Source organism: Xenopus laevis, chromosome 7L (assembly GCF_017654675.1).
Source record: "Xenopus laevis strain J_2021 chromosome 7L, Xenopus_laevis_v10.1, whole genome shotgun sequence".
Lineage (NCBI taxonomy): Eukaryota > Metazoa > Chordata > Amphibia > Anura > Pipidae > Xenopus > Xenopus laevis.
In genome coordinates, this window is record NC_054383.1 from 93739177 (window position 1) to 93754130 (window position 14954).

The 14954-nt window shown below is 37.1% G+C and overlaps 1 protein-coding gene across 7 annotated transcripts in view; it reads right to left on the bottom strand.

The window, feature by feature from the left end:
• The window catches only part of LOC108696538 (1-phosphatidylinositol 4,5-bisphosphate phosphodiesterase eta-2-like), a 400157-nt gene that overhangs the window by 151132 nt on the left and 234071 nt on the right, over nucleotides 1-14954 (bottom strand). The window lies entirely within an intron of this gene.

Below are 14954 nucleotides of genomic sequence, written 5' to 3' on the forward strand. Positions count from 1 at the left end.
ATAAATCCATGGTAGAATTTTGCCATGACTTTTTGTTTTGGTAGAGAAATCAGATTTTTTAAACAATAAAAAAAAAAAAAATGCCCATTGTATTTGGCGCAAGGAAAAGCACAGACATAATCTCATTTCGTGAGAGAAAAACCATTCACTGACCAATGCATTTTGCACCAGAAAAAAACTTGAGGAAATAAAAGATTGTGGCAAAAACATAGTGCATGTGCATGCGTACACACTCGGAGCAGCTGCGCGTCGGCACAGCAGGTATGACCCTGATCACTAGTGGTAGTCACAAATATTCCTACATTTTTATACACTGATACAGTGTGTGTGTGTATATTAAATATATAATTTTTTTTTTCAAATGAGTATCCGCACTCCAAGGCAAACCGCTTCTGCAAATGGAGGGGTGCCCTGTAATTTTGTATATACCAATTATTAGTGATGGGCGAATTTGCGCCGTTTTCGTGAAACGGCACCGGCGTCTTGTTTTTGACGCCAGCGCCCGTCTTTTGACGGCGACGAAAATTTTTTTTTTACGCCGGCAAATTTTTTCGGGCGAATTTTCGCGGGCGTTTCGCGAATTTATTCGCTGGCGGCGAATCGCGCCGATTCGCCGTGAATTGGTGCCTGGCAAATAAATTCGCCCATCACAACCAATTATCTTCAGACCAGCACTTTCTTTAAAAACTCAATTGCTTATTATTTCATGGTATCAAATGCCCGACGTTTCGGTCCTCATTAGGACCTTTTTCAAGGATCCTGAAAAGGAGTGCTGTTCTGAAGATAATTGGTATTATTCCTGCAATATTCCTTCTTTACAGTTATGCATAACATCTAAGGCATCAGTTGTGTAACTACCCGTGGGATCAGCGGGTGCGACTGCACTTGGTCCACCCTCCAGTAGGCCCCACCAGAGTCACTGCAGCCACTACAAGAAAATCTGAAAGTAAAGGCGTGCATGTGGCATGTGTCCTGGTGGGAGGATTAGACTGGAGGCCACAGGCTAGATGCAGTTTTGGCACACAGCCCGTGGTCCCCTTATTATGCCACTATAAGCCATTCTTCAGATGTGATAAAGGCACCTGTTGAGGAAATACACAGGCTCTTAAATGTTTATATTTTATTGTTTATTATTACTAGGGATATACAATAGTATTGTATATTTCTCTTAACCAACATTCCAATTTCCAGTGTCAGCAAGTGGAGAAACATCGCCATAACCATTATGAGAATGAACCGCACTACAGAGTGTTATCTTTTCACATTTTCCCAACTGTTGGACTGAAATGCTGAAAAAAACAGATTGCTTAAAATAAAAGCTTCTATGCTCATTTTAATTATTTATGGCCAAGAGCAACATTTTTGTGTTTATGAAGTTGAGAAATCAGGATGCAGTCAGAGAATACAGCGTTTTCATTACCACAAAACAAGTCTTTCATATAAATAAATAATACAAAATACCATTTAAATTGAGATGTTGCAGAGATGACTGTCTGGGTTTCAGAATGTATAATGTAACATTTGATCTTAATCAATAGGATTCACTCTGCTGGACTTGTGACAGTACAGACATTGTTAGGAAGTCTTATTGATTTACATCCCCCTGCAATCCTTTCCATCAACTTTCAGTCCTTCTGTTGATGAATATAATGACCGTGTTTGCATAGGGCACAAAATATTGATTGGCGTATAGATATTAATGCCATGGCTTGCATTTAACAAGTCCTATTTTTACTTCTGTACTTGTCATGTATTGAAAGAATTTGTTTTGACATCTATGGTTCATGCCAGAGGCAGGGGCCTACTCACAATCAAAAAATGTAGGCTGTTTGTAAGGACCACCTGTCATGATACCCTCAAGGCATGGCATATGGTGCACATATTGTGTGTGTGTGTATATGTTCGTTCTAACTACTTTTTGAAAGGCTTCTGTAATAATTCTGGATAATATTACCAGCGAAATTCGAAGAGCAGAAGTGTCACCTGTTATTCACAGTACCTTGTACTCGATCCCAACTGAGATACTATTAATCTTTATTGGAAGAAAAACCAGCCATTGGGTTTATTTAATGTTTACATGAGTTTCTAGTAGACTAAGGGCAGGGGCACACAAGCAGATTCGAGATGATTTAGTTGCCTGGTGACTAATCGCCTCTTCTGCGGGGCGACAATCTCCCCGAACTGCCTTCTGCCTGCTATAATGAGAGAACATCAGCGCCGATGCACTCGCGGCGCTTTGATTTCTGAAGTTGCCTGAATTTTCCTCGTGAGGCAACTTCGGAAATCGAAGCGCTGCGAGGGCATTGAAGCTGGAGTTTTCTCATAATAGCAGGCGGAATACAGGGGGAAGGCAGTTTGGGGTGTTTGTTGCCCCGTAGAAGAGGCAATTAGTTGCCAGGTGACTAAATCTCCCCGAATCTGCCCGTGTGCTCCTGCCTTTAAGGTATGAAGATCCAAATTATGGAAAGATCCATTATCCAGAAAACCCTAGATCCAGAGCATTCTGGATAAGATGTCCCATACCTGTACTGATATTATATTTATGTATAACTTTATTTGTAAAGTGCTGTTAAGGAGCCGCAGTGCCATACAGTGCATAAAAGTGCAATGTACACACAGGGAGGACAAGTCAGACAAAAAATGCCATAAATATACACTGTACACAAAGCTCATATAAGGGCACAGTAGGAAGGAGGTGTTTGCCCCGTAGAGCTTACAATCTAAGTGGGTGAGTGGATAACATACAGGCACAAATTGGAGGGCAAAAAGTGTACAAGGTAAGGACATTGTCCAATATGTGCCAGGATTCGACTAATGTTCTAGTGCTTCAAAAGACTCCTAAGGGGAAATGTAAATAAAAATCGCAAGTGTTATTTAAAATGCCATTTTTGCAAATGTTTAGCACTGCTTGCAATGTAAAATCATTCAATGGCTAATATTACATTGAGCACCTGCTCTGTAGTTTTGTTAAATATTTTGTTACAAGAAATGCTTTGCGATTGCGAAATTTTATTACATACACTGCGAATGTTCTCAAGCCATTTGGTCATTGAGGTCTTTAACCACAGTCAAACAGGACGCAAACATGGTTGATAAAGCTCGCAAGCATCTTAGCGCAGGTTTTTGCACTAACAATAGATATTACATTCCCCCATTAGTTTTTTTTTCTTGAAGAGATTGAGAGAGCACTCCTTACAAAGGGATTCAGGGATGGAATTCCAGAGTTAAGGAGCAGCAAGATAGAAAGGTTTAGAGACCAGACGTGGCAGTGGATGGTAACATTTTTACAATGCTAAACTCCTGTCAAACTCACTGCCTCTATCTTGTAAAAGGGTGTCAGTATTATAGGTATGGGACCTATTATCCCATTATGCTTGGGACTTGGGGTTTTCCAGATAATTTGCATCCCCATATCTTAAGTCTGCTAAAAAATCATTTAATCATGAAATAAACCAAATAGGATTGTTTTGCCTCCAGTGAGGATTAATTCAAGTACAAGGTACTGTTTTACTATTATAGAGAAAAAGGAAATCATTTTTAAAAAATGTGAATTATTTAAATAAAATGGAGTCTATGGGAGATGGCCTTCTTGTAATTAGGAGCTTTCTGGATAACGGATTTACAGATATCCTATTACTTTGTAAGCTTACCAGTTATGTAAATTATATTTGTTCAAATTGAAAAAGTGAGTTAAAAAACAAATTAGATGAATAAGTATCAACATGACTACTTAATAATATAGCAGATGTGGCTTTGGCACCAGCACTGTGTGAAGCAGTGTAAATGTAAGATCATCTAATAAATTCCTGTAATATTTATGGATAAGTATTTAACTGTCCAAAAACCTGCTTTGTGGTTTCCTCCATCTCCTCTAGGTGCATGGGAAAAAACTCTGCCATTTCCATTAATCATTTCTGACACTCACATCAGGGCAATAGCCACTATGTTAATAACACATTTCACAGGTACCTGCTCTGCAATTCGTCTCACGTTAATTAACCTCCAGTGGGTTTTGTCACAGATATCAGCTCCATTCACTTCCCCAGGTATCAGGTGTACTTGTATTGTTGCAAATGTCACAGGTTTACTGTAATACGACTCAACTAAACTACATGTGCTGTGAAGCAGTTTATAAATCAATTGTTTTGTGTTTATGGAAGAACCTTTTAATGAGCTTTTATGAAAAAAAATGTCTTTGCTCCCCATAACCTTTTTATATTTTAATGTGGAACACTCGGACCATAACACACATCACACATGTTCTCTACACACATTTTACCTTCCTTGGTTATCCACAAAGATTGGACCCCCTACATTATTTATGCAATACCACCTGCAAACAATGTTTATTTGTCTCACTACAACTCTGATTTCTAGTTCTCTACTCTGGACTCATACAAACCTTCTCAAAGCACAACACTACACTAAAAAAAACCTGTATATTATAACAGATCGTATACAACCTACTCCAGAATATAAGGTCATTAGAAGTGTAACACCCCTAATTATGCAATAAGTACAATCAGCAGCTCACCACAACAAAGAGCCTGGATTTCTATAGAGTTGCAGGGACAGTAATAGAACTACATTTCCCAGCATGCAGCAGAGCTTAGGACCCTTGGGACAGTAGCAGATATATGGGTAACAAGGTTACCCATATAGAAACATATCAATGTATTAGTCCTTCAGCCAACAGTTCCAAGAATATTTAGAACAGAAAAAACATTTTTACTAGCACCAGACTGGGCCAACAAAGCACTGGGAGAAAATCCTGGCACCCTAGACCAACAGCATTCCCTGCAGTGAGATTTGGTGGCTGCAGACAATGGCAAGGAAGAGGAAGTACCTGATGTGGTTGGAGGTACAAGTCCCCCTGCAACATTTTCATGCCTGCCATAGAGGGGAAGCACCACAGAGTGACACAACCACACTTAGGGGCTAATTTAAGAATGATTGAGCCTTCTGGTACTAAAACCATGCAAGACTTCCTAAACTATTTTGTGGATTCTTCATTCAAATACCTCGGCTTCCTGTGAGCAGGTGTTTTTCCTCCAGGATTTTCATTTTTATTTTTGGTCAGGAGAAAAAAACCCACTCTGCAGGAGGCCAAGTTATTTAAAGTAAGAAACCATGTGTAAGTTTAGCAACTCTCATATAGTTTTAGTGCTAAATGCTTGAGCCCGAAGGCTCCAGTATTGTTAAATCTGCTCCCATGTTAATTTTTGCAACCACCATGTTTTATACACACAGGAGTTCCCTCTAACCTTCTATATTTGGCTTTGACCCTCAGGCCAGAAATATGCTAATGCAGAAAGCCCAGGTGTATGTTGTAACAGCCTTTACAGTGTGCCATGGTCTACATACAGCTGTTAACATTTGGTATCCTGTTCCGTATTATTTCTGGCTGGACATGAATGATTTCTGACAACCATATGGTAAAACTGTACTTATGAATTAGACAAAAAAATTAATTATGCAAACCAATCAAAAGAATGTAGCCAGATTTCTTCATAGAAAGTGGATTTCAAATAAAAGGATTTGCATGGTACAAATCCAGTGTCCCTGACTTCATGCCTAATCACCAGATTAACAACAAATATATTCAAATCTCTGAAATAAGTACTTTGTTTAAGGGAAAGCAAGGCAGAAATAGAAAATCTTTCTGTTCCTGTTCAGATAGCTGCTGCTGTAAAATCCCAGTCCCCCAGAAATAAATAAAAAACAATAGTGCCTGAACTTTTGAGATAAATAAAAATGGGTCAGCTATTGCAGGAAAACAAAATATAAGATTGAAGAAAGAAACATCTATTACTATTAGTTCTAATGTTGGATGTCTCTTATTTTTTTCCCAAAGATTATAAATATAATTCATTTAGCTGAATGGCCAAAGGCTTACCCTAAACCCCAAAGGAAATGTTTGGGGCAGTAGAAATGCCACACAGTTTATTAATTATTAATACTGTTATAGCAGCTTCTCCAACATTAAAGGAGTTTATTTACTCCACAACTACCAATGCATTTCATTTTTATAGGAAAAATTAAAGGTCACTGAGACTGCAGATATGAACATCTTATCAGCAATTCTCAGTTTCCTAGCACAGCCCAGCACCACAGGGCCATTTCAGCTGTGATTTTAGGTTCCAACACCGCTTAAAATGTGAGATTCACTTTCTATATAGGGAGTGATCTGTGCCTTGGTTTCTGTTGGATATAACTGCAATATAATGGGAGTACTTTTCAATTTTTTATGGGTAAGTTTTCAAGAGCCAGTCTCTACCTTTATCAGCCAGGGAACAATGATACTGCGAGAAATTAGATCTCACAGGGGAAGACTGAACCCCTTAACAAACTATGTAATCTTACTGTGTAAAAACATTTCCCACTTATACTACCCCTATACAAGCAAATATTGACGATCTATTACTTTCCATAAAAAGTTAGCTGTGCAGGAGCACAATACAAAAATAAAAGTTAAGACAAATTGCAGAGTTGCTAAGCACAGGCCATTCTATAACATACTAAAGGTTAACTTAAACGTGAACTACCCCTTTAACAATCACTAACAACCAAAGGCTGCTGGAAGATTAAGCTCACCAGCAACCAGGCTGTATATTAGTATTTTTTTTGTATTTTTGTTTACTATACTCACTATCCAACAAATGCAGGGCCTTCAACAAACAAAGGCACAGTATAGTTTATTTACATTCTCACTGACCACCAGCTTCCTACATGGTGTATAACATAACAAAGCTAGCATTGAACCTTCATTGCTTTATCTCCTGTGGTCTAGTAAATTTGTGTGAATCAATGATCTGTATAAGCAAACACATTGATTTTCTATAAATCTCTTTGTTTCCCAAGTACTCCATGCTTTATTAGAAAACACATCACAAAGGTGTAATCATTCAGAAGCATTAACTGTCTATCACTGAAGAAACAGAACAAATAATTAGAGAGGTGAAACATCTGTTAAATGGATAACACTGGTATAGCCAGATATTCAAACTGGTCAATATTTTAAATTATTTTAGGAGATTAAATTACATTACATTTTTGTTTCATTTTGAATTGAAATATTATGCAGCATTGTGTTACAGAGCAACCCCATTTGTAATAAAAGGCACAAACGTTGCCCATGTACATTAACTCAGAATAACCAAAATTTATTTATTTTTTTTTGCTTTTAAACAGGAGACCATAAATGATTTCTGCAGACTGGTTGCTATAGGCATTTAGAACTATATGACATAACCCTGTAAGAATGCAATTACAAGTAGCAGCAACTGGATATAACAGAAGGTGCCAATTATGATGACTTAAGTTAATATGAACGTATATCCTACTTAAAAGGCTAAATTTTTGTTCTGTAGCCCAAAGGTAAATGGAAAGCTAATGGAAATGAGTTACCTTGTATTATAATACATGTATGTTCAATCATTAATTTTAACTTTTCCTTGTATTATCTGCCTTAGTTATTGTCAGTAGCAACGGGAAAGCACATTCTTTGAGTGGTCCAAAAGGAATTAAAACTGACAACATCACACCCAGAGATTATAATGAGGAGAGCAGGTTCTTGTAAGACTTTAAATCTCAAACTATTGTTAGACTGCAAGAGATGCTACTCCTTTTCTAAAATATTCCACAAAAAAGTTAGTTATATTAGCTTTATCACAAATGCAGAATCTGTTTGGGGGTGCCAGGCCTATTCATAAATTCCTTTCTTTCATATACTGTATATTAAATAAGGTTCTAAAGATTTAATATGAATTTGTTCAAAAAAACCTGCCCACCATATGTAATAAAAGGCATCAGGTGCAGTAACCCATAGCAACCAGTAAGATGCTTGCTTTCAAAGATTAAATGCTTCCTGCTGATTGTTAGCTATAGGTGATTAGACCAGTAGCAAACCTTGCAACTGTTATTACATTTCCCCATTTTTAAGATAATCAGATTTACCAATAGGCTGGTTTTACTTCCAATAAGGATTAATTATATCTTAGTTTGGATAAAGTACAAAGTACTGTTTTATTATTACAGAGAAGAAGGGAATCATTTATAAAAATGTGGATTATTTATTATTAAATGGAGTCTATGGAAGACAGCCTTTCCCTAATTCATAGTCCACTATTATGGTTTTCCGGATAACAGATCCCATATTGATATTGTTCCTGGTAAAATGACCAGTGATGCAAACTCTTCATTAAACTGGAGAGGTGTGGGTATATAGAGTTAGGTCTATATAGGTCTATAGCCAAATATTTACATAGGAATAAAACAGCTTTCACTTTTATTTTTCAGTTTGGTGACAGGGCACATTTCGAAGTGAAGATCACCATAGTCCACTAGTGTGAAATTCCGCCACTCTCCATTCATTTCTATGGGATTTTTAAAAGAGTATTTATCAACTGGTGAAAGTGAAAGTTCACTCTTTGATAAATATGCCTTTAAAAAAGAGTGGTGGGATTTCACACTAGTGGACTGTGGTTATCTTTAACTTCACTCTTTGATAAATATAACCCTATGAGTGGCAGGTGAGTATCGGGTTAAGTAAAACAGACCAACATTGGAGATCTTTCAGATTCATACTGGTGCAGAACTTTGAAGATGGAATTTGATTTTCAGACTTTAAACTATATTTACCCAGTAAAAAGTTTTCTAGAAACTTTTATAATAATTCCTAGCATTAAAGAAAAATGTTCTCACCTGACTAAATGACACAGATGTGACAATGCACCCAGATATATTGATTCATTCAGAATGCAGTAATTGCTGCTGCGGCATACACGGTTATTACATATTCTTGTTTGCTGTCATATTCTCATTCTACTTTTATTAAATGTAAATGTGTCCTAGGAGGAACAGTGCATTCTAAGAGGAGCCTTCCCCCTCCCCTGTATACGTAGTCACATGTAGCTACACAGTAAAATTTGCACTGGTGATTTAACATCTACAGAAAACAAAGTATATTATTTCATGTATTAATGGGGAAGGACAATATAATCAATGATGACTTTAAAAGTTGTGAAAGTTTTCAGTCTTTCATAACAGGGAAAATTGTCCATGCTTTGTGTCCATCCATAAGGGAATATAACTATAAACTACAGTAATTAGATGTATACATTTCTTGCTGTTGCAGCCAACAAGGCGACACAATAAGTATATTCGTGATGGCAGATATATCTCTGCCTTCCATTTATTAGTTGTTACTCGTAATGTAATGGCATGCTCCTGATGGATATTCTCTAGACCAGTGGTCCCCAACCAGTAGCTCGTGAGCAACATGTTGCTCTCAGACACCTTGGATGTTGCTTCCTGGCCCCTTGGATGTTGCTCCACGTGGCCTCAAAACAGGTGCTTATTTATGAATTACTAGCTTGTAGGCAAGCTTTGGTTGCTTAAAAATAAGATCTACTAAATGATCTTCCTCTAGGTTGACTGGCCACATTGAGGCTACCAAATAGCCAATCACAGCCCTTATTTGGCACCCCAGGAACCTTTTTCATGCTTGCGTTGCTCCCCAACTCCTTTTACATCTGAACGTTGCTCACACGTAAAAATGGTTGGGGACCCCTGCTCTAGACAATCTCAGTTCCTCTCCTATCACTTCACTCTTGTCTTCATGCTTAGTGTATCATAATCTCCATTTGTCTAGTCAGGCTTCCTATGTGGAAGCACAGCTAGACAAATGTCCACAATGAATTGCTCCAGTTTTAAGTAAAGTAACCCATCATTATTTGTGAAGGACTTGCAGGATTGACTTGATCGTTTAAAGAATGAAATCTGGTCAGTCATTGAATAGACTAAAGGTGGCCATTAGTGATGGGCGAATTTGCGCCATTTCGCTTCGCCGAAAAATTCGCGAATTTCGCGCGAAATTCGCGAAACGGCGAAAAATTCGCGAAACGGCGCCGGCGTCTCGTTTTTGACGCCGGCGCCCGTTTTTTCGACACCGGCGCCCGTTTTTGGAATTTTTGACGCGAATTTTCGCGGGCGTTTCGCGAATTTATTCGCTGGCGGCGAAACGCGCAAATTCGCCGCGAATTTGCGCCTGACGAATAAATTCGCCCATCACTAGTGGCCATAGACGTTACTATTACGATCTTTCCTGGAAAAGATCTTTCCAGGAAAGATCATTTGTTTAAATACACGTGTGTAGAGCTGAATCTTCAGCTATACAGGTAGAAACAATTACTAAATTATAATACTAATTGCATTGGTTCCTGAGCTGTCACGTACTAATAATCAGAATTAATTTCTAATCAACCTTGTACATTAATATTCTATATATACAGTATATTATGAGTCCAACCCTAAGCTCTGGTAAGTGACAGCAGCACAGAGCATGTGCATAGATTATGCAGAAAAGAAGATGGGGGGGCTACTGGGTTCATCTTCAGAGGCACATATCTTCTCTGCTAAAGGGCTGTGATGGCTTTGGGTTGGTAGAGAAGGCCAAATCATGATGTGCAGCATTTCTGTCCTACTTCTTTGTAAGCTTTAGTTCACCTTTAAGCAAATGTTGTGTTTCCTCAGATGTCTATTGATATCTTGAATTTAGGCAGGTGTGGGATAATGAAGAAGCTGCAAAAGTCAGTCTATAGAATGGCAGCAGATTGATCAATGGGTGTGGTAAGAGTTTTTATGGTATTATTATTTCTTGTAAATATAACAATCCACAGCAAGAGCAGCCTAGGCCCATGTAAAAAGTATGCCTAGTCCTGAGTTTAGTATTAATCTCACAAATTAAATTATTTAAACTTGTAAGATGAACTGGTCCAACAATTCAAACAAACTGTAAATTTATTATGCATCCACATGAACATGGGCTCTTACATTAGTATTCTACTTTATATATACTTAAATGGTGCTAACAGACAGGTTAATAGATCAGTGCAGAGCATGGTAAGGGGTTGAACAAGGCCTCAGTTCTGGAATACACAGGTATCTATAAAGAAGCAGTTCTTGGACTACTGCTAATTGCTTCTAAAAAGAAAGGAAAATAAAGACATAAATAAATAGCATCAAAAATGATATACTTTTAAGAAATAGTTACATCATTTACTTTAATGTCCTCTTACTGAGCAAATTATTTTGTGAACACCAAATATACAAAAGTGTATCATCCAAATGATAATTTTTTTGCACAAAAAGAGGAGCATTAGCTTACTTTATATTACTTTGCTGGCAGCATTATTTTGATTGCAGTACATTTACTAGAAATGCATTATGGGGGAAAGCAAGATAACACTGAGCATTGTTCTGCTATTGAAAGAGATTGTGAAATTTCTGCTATATTGTTCATATTTCCCATCTTCCTGTTTTGCTTTTAGCTCTGGAATAGCTTTTGGCCCTTCTACAATGTACCTGTAAATGAATGAATGTATTCTTTTGCTCGTTTCCATTTTTCAGACATCTATAAGTGAAGCACGTATTATATGGAAGCAAGGCTTTGCCCTTTTGTTATTGTGATGTTACAGTGTTTGGGGTCTCTTATTTAAGTTTACACCGTGTAATGATTAATGAGCCAGAAAAGGTCTTTTCCATTTTCCCTGTCTGTTATCTGCATATTCTTCTTTTAATCTTGTATAAGATGTAGGGGATGTTCTCTGGTTGATGTATGCTATTAATTTTGACCTTTGTGAGACTTGTAAAGAAAAAAATGTTTTCTACTTTCAATTATTTGGAATTTGTTAAACAGGTATAGGATCCATTATCCGGAAACACGTTATCCAGAAAGCTTCGAATTACGGAAAGGCCGTCTCCCATAGACTCCATTTTATCCAAATAATCCAACATTTTAAAAACAGTTTCCTATTTCTCTGTAATAATAAAACAGTACCTTGTACTTGATCCCAACTAAGATATAATTAATCTTTATTGGAAGCAGAACCAGCCTATTGGGTTTATTTAATATTTACATGATTTTCAAGTAGACTTAAGGTATTAAGATCCAAATTACGGAAAGATCCATTATTCAGAGAGCCCCAGGCCCTGAGCATTCTGAATAAAAGGTCCCATAACCGTATACTGTAAGTATGTTATACATTGCTCTATGAGGTGTTACCTAAACATTTATTTATATAAACATATGTTTCCCTTTCATGGTACAGAAAATTATACCACTGGGTCTGGGGTCCATACAGTACCAGATTACAATATTGACATTTTGGACTCCAGGAGGCCCCACATCTGTCTCCATTACATTGCTGGGGCTGCCTGTATGTCATATGTAGGCAGCAATTTGTATCATATAAGCCCAAATGTGATCCCCAGTATCATGTACCATAGCATTGCCAGACCAAGCTGGCTGGACATCTTAGGGAACCCAACTGGCCACCTTGCCCCAAGGTGTAGGGGACAAGGGCCCAGACAAGTGGTAGGAAGGCAGAAGAGGTACTTGCCTAGCGCTCCCCAACTGTTGCCCCTTAGGCACTTATCTCTTCTCTCTACCCCTAGTTCAGGCCCTGTAACATAGTACTGATCATAAAGAGGAAGAAAGACATTCACTTAATGCTATAGACAGAGCAGCTGCCTCGTCTCTGATATTGCAGGTACTGGGGTCACCGTATATTTGTTTAGCTATTTATATTGGTACAGATATCATTAAAAAAAGTAACGGGTATCATGTAGCAAACAAGCCCCAATATATCCAACAATATACAGTACTGCATATTCTAATATCAAAATAAGAACAGTAAGCTATAGTATAGGTTAGATCGAGTACTGGTAATTTCTTTCTGTTTTTCGAGTACTAACTGGCACTTGCCTTCTACTATGAACTGAACTGAACCAGCCTGATGTTCCACAGTTCTGTAGCATGCCTTTTTGTTGGCATAATATGACATAAGTAACTCATCTGAAATCTCATATTCACCCTTAAAAAATACAAAACCACCAATATTAGCCTAAGACAGCTGAGAATAAAACCGTAAAAACCAAAATTTTAGCCTGAGTTCTTAATTTTGAAGTTTAAGTAGGACAGATTAGAATATGTAATTACTGGCTCGCAAGCTATTACTCAGTGATGAGTTAATACATATTAGTAGTGTCCATGAAATGAATATTACTTTAGATGAAAGCCATCTATTTGAGGACCAATTTATTGTTGTACACATCATGCCATAATCCTCTGTCTGGATGATAATGACACCCGCTGGCAGAAATAGAGACACACTATACTAAGGCATTCACAGACACAAATGCACAAGAGCTGTTTGCTTGTCGGAGCCCTGGATGAATTATTATACTTTAACGATATGAATATAGGAATGAACACATACATTTTCTACTTCATTTCATTCTGATTTTAATTATTTGCCATGTAGAAGTTAATCATTTATTTTAGAGAGCTGATATGCCAAATAATAATCATTTTTGTTATTAAAAATTAGAAACAATGAACTAGTAGCTAGCATTATTAATTACAAAGTGCCTTGAATTAGGACACACAGAAATCATCCTAAAATTGAAATTTAACCCTCTCACAAAGACCTGATTTAAAACATGGGTTCCACAGATTTTTATTTGTATAGCCTGTGTAATATAGTATATTTACATAACAAATCATATTCCTGCTCTATATACTCTATTTCTATAGCTCTATGCATTTCTATATTCTGTATTGAATTGCCCCCTCTGGACTTTTTTTTTTTTAATCCTTTACTAATGCTGGTTTACTATTATACATTGCCTTGCCACAAACCTGTCAAAGAATGGGCTGAATTATGCAGCAAATCTCTATTTAAATTAGAATAAAGTTAGAAAGAACATCATTCTGCAACTTAACATACATACAGACTCCTTGTCTCCTAAAAAAAGAACTTTTCTGCAGCTGTTTGAATACTACGGTACCATGCATTACCATTTTATTACATTTTATTACCATTTTATGCCTATTACTGCCACAAACATACTGAATTTTTTAAAAAGTCATACATTTTCAAACCTCACGTGGTTCTTTTTCAGATGTATCTAAGAACAATCAAACTGGATTTTAGCTTTTTTTTTTTTTTTTTTTTTAGAAACTCTCGAGCTTGATGTTTCAGCAGCTGCCTTGTTACTAGGGATCAGTTTACCATGGCAACCAAGCAATAGTTTAAAGATATGTACAAGAGGTCCTGAGTAAAAAGATAGGTAAGAAACAGTGACAATAAAATTGTAGCATCATAAAGCATTTTACATTTTTTTAGTGCCAGGCTTAGTGACCCCCCCACATTTAAAGTTGGAAAGAAGGTTTTTATTCAAAACTACAATGAAAAAACGAAACATTCTATAACATACTAAAGTTTACGTAAAGGTCAGCAACACCCTTGAAAATACCCTACATTTTCTTATTAACTTGAACCTTTGTAGTATCTTAGATTTCCCATTTATAAATGTATACTTTTTAATATTCTGGTACTTCCACATTTATTGAAAGTCACCCTGATAGCAGATGGCAATTTTATTTTAAGCCAGCCAGCTTCAATGACAAGACTGTATATCATTTTCTATGGGCTGAAAGTTTGTTCATTTACCAAGTAAAACACCTCCCCAGGACATGAGAAGTGAGAAACAAAATGAAAGCCTTGGAGGCTTAAAGTACCTACTACATACTTTAGTTATTTAGAAAAATAGAGAACCCCAGGAGTGCCAGACCTAAAAGTTCCCAATGCAAGATCCACAGGGATTTGAGTAATTTAAAGAAAATGAAGATTATAACCCAGAGCAATATACATACGTAGAGGTGCAGATGGACTGGGAAACACTAAGCTTGCACATCCATAAATCAGATCATCTTGACTTTGCTGTGAGTTGATCACTAATATTAAAGCCTCTGAGTACAAAGTGGAAGCTACTATTGCACATTGATGTAGCAAAGTTAAAGAAAAGCATATTTTCGGTAAACCTTTGCAATACCATTTCCATTTCACAGAGAAATTCATTCTAAGGGGCAAATTTACTAAAGGGCGAAG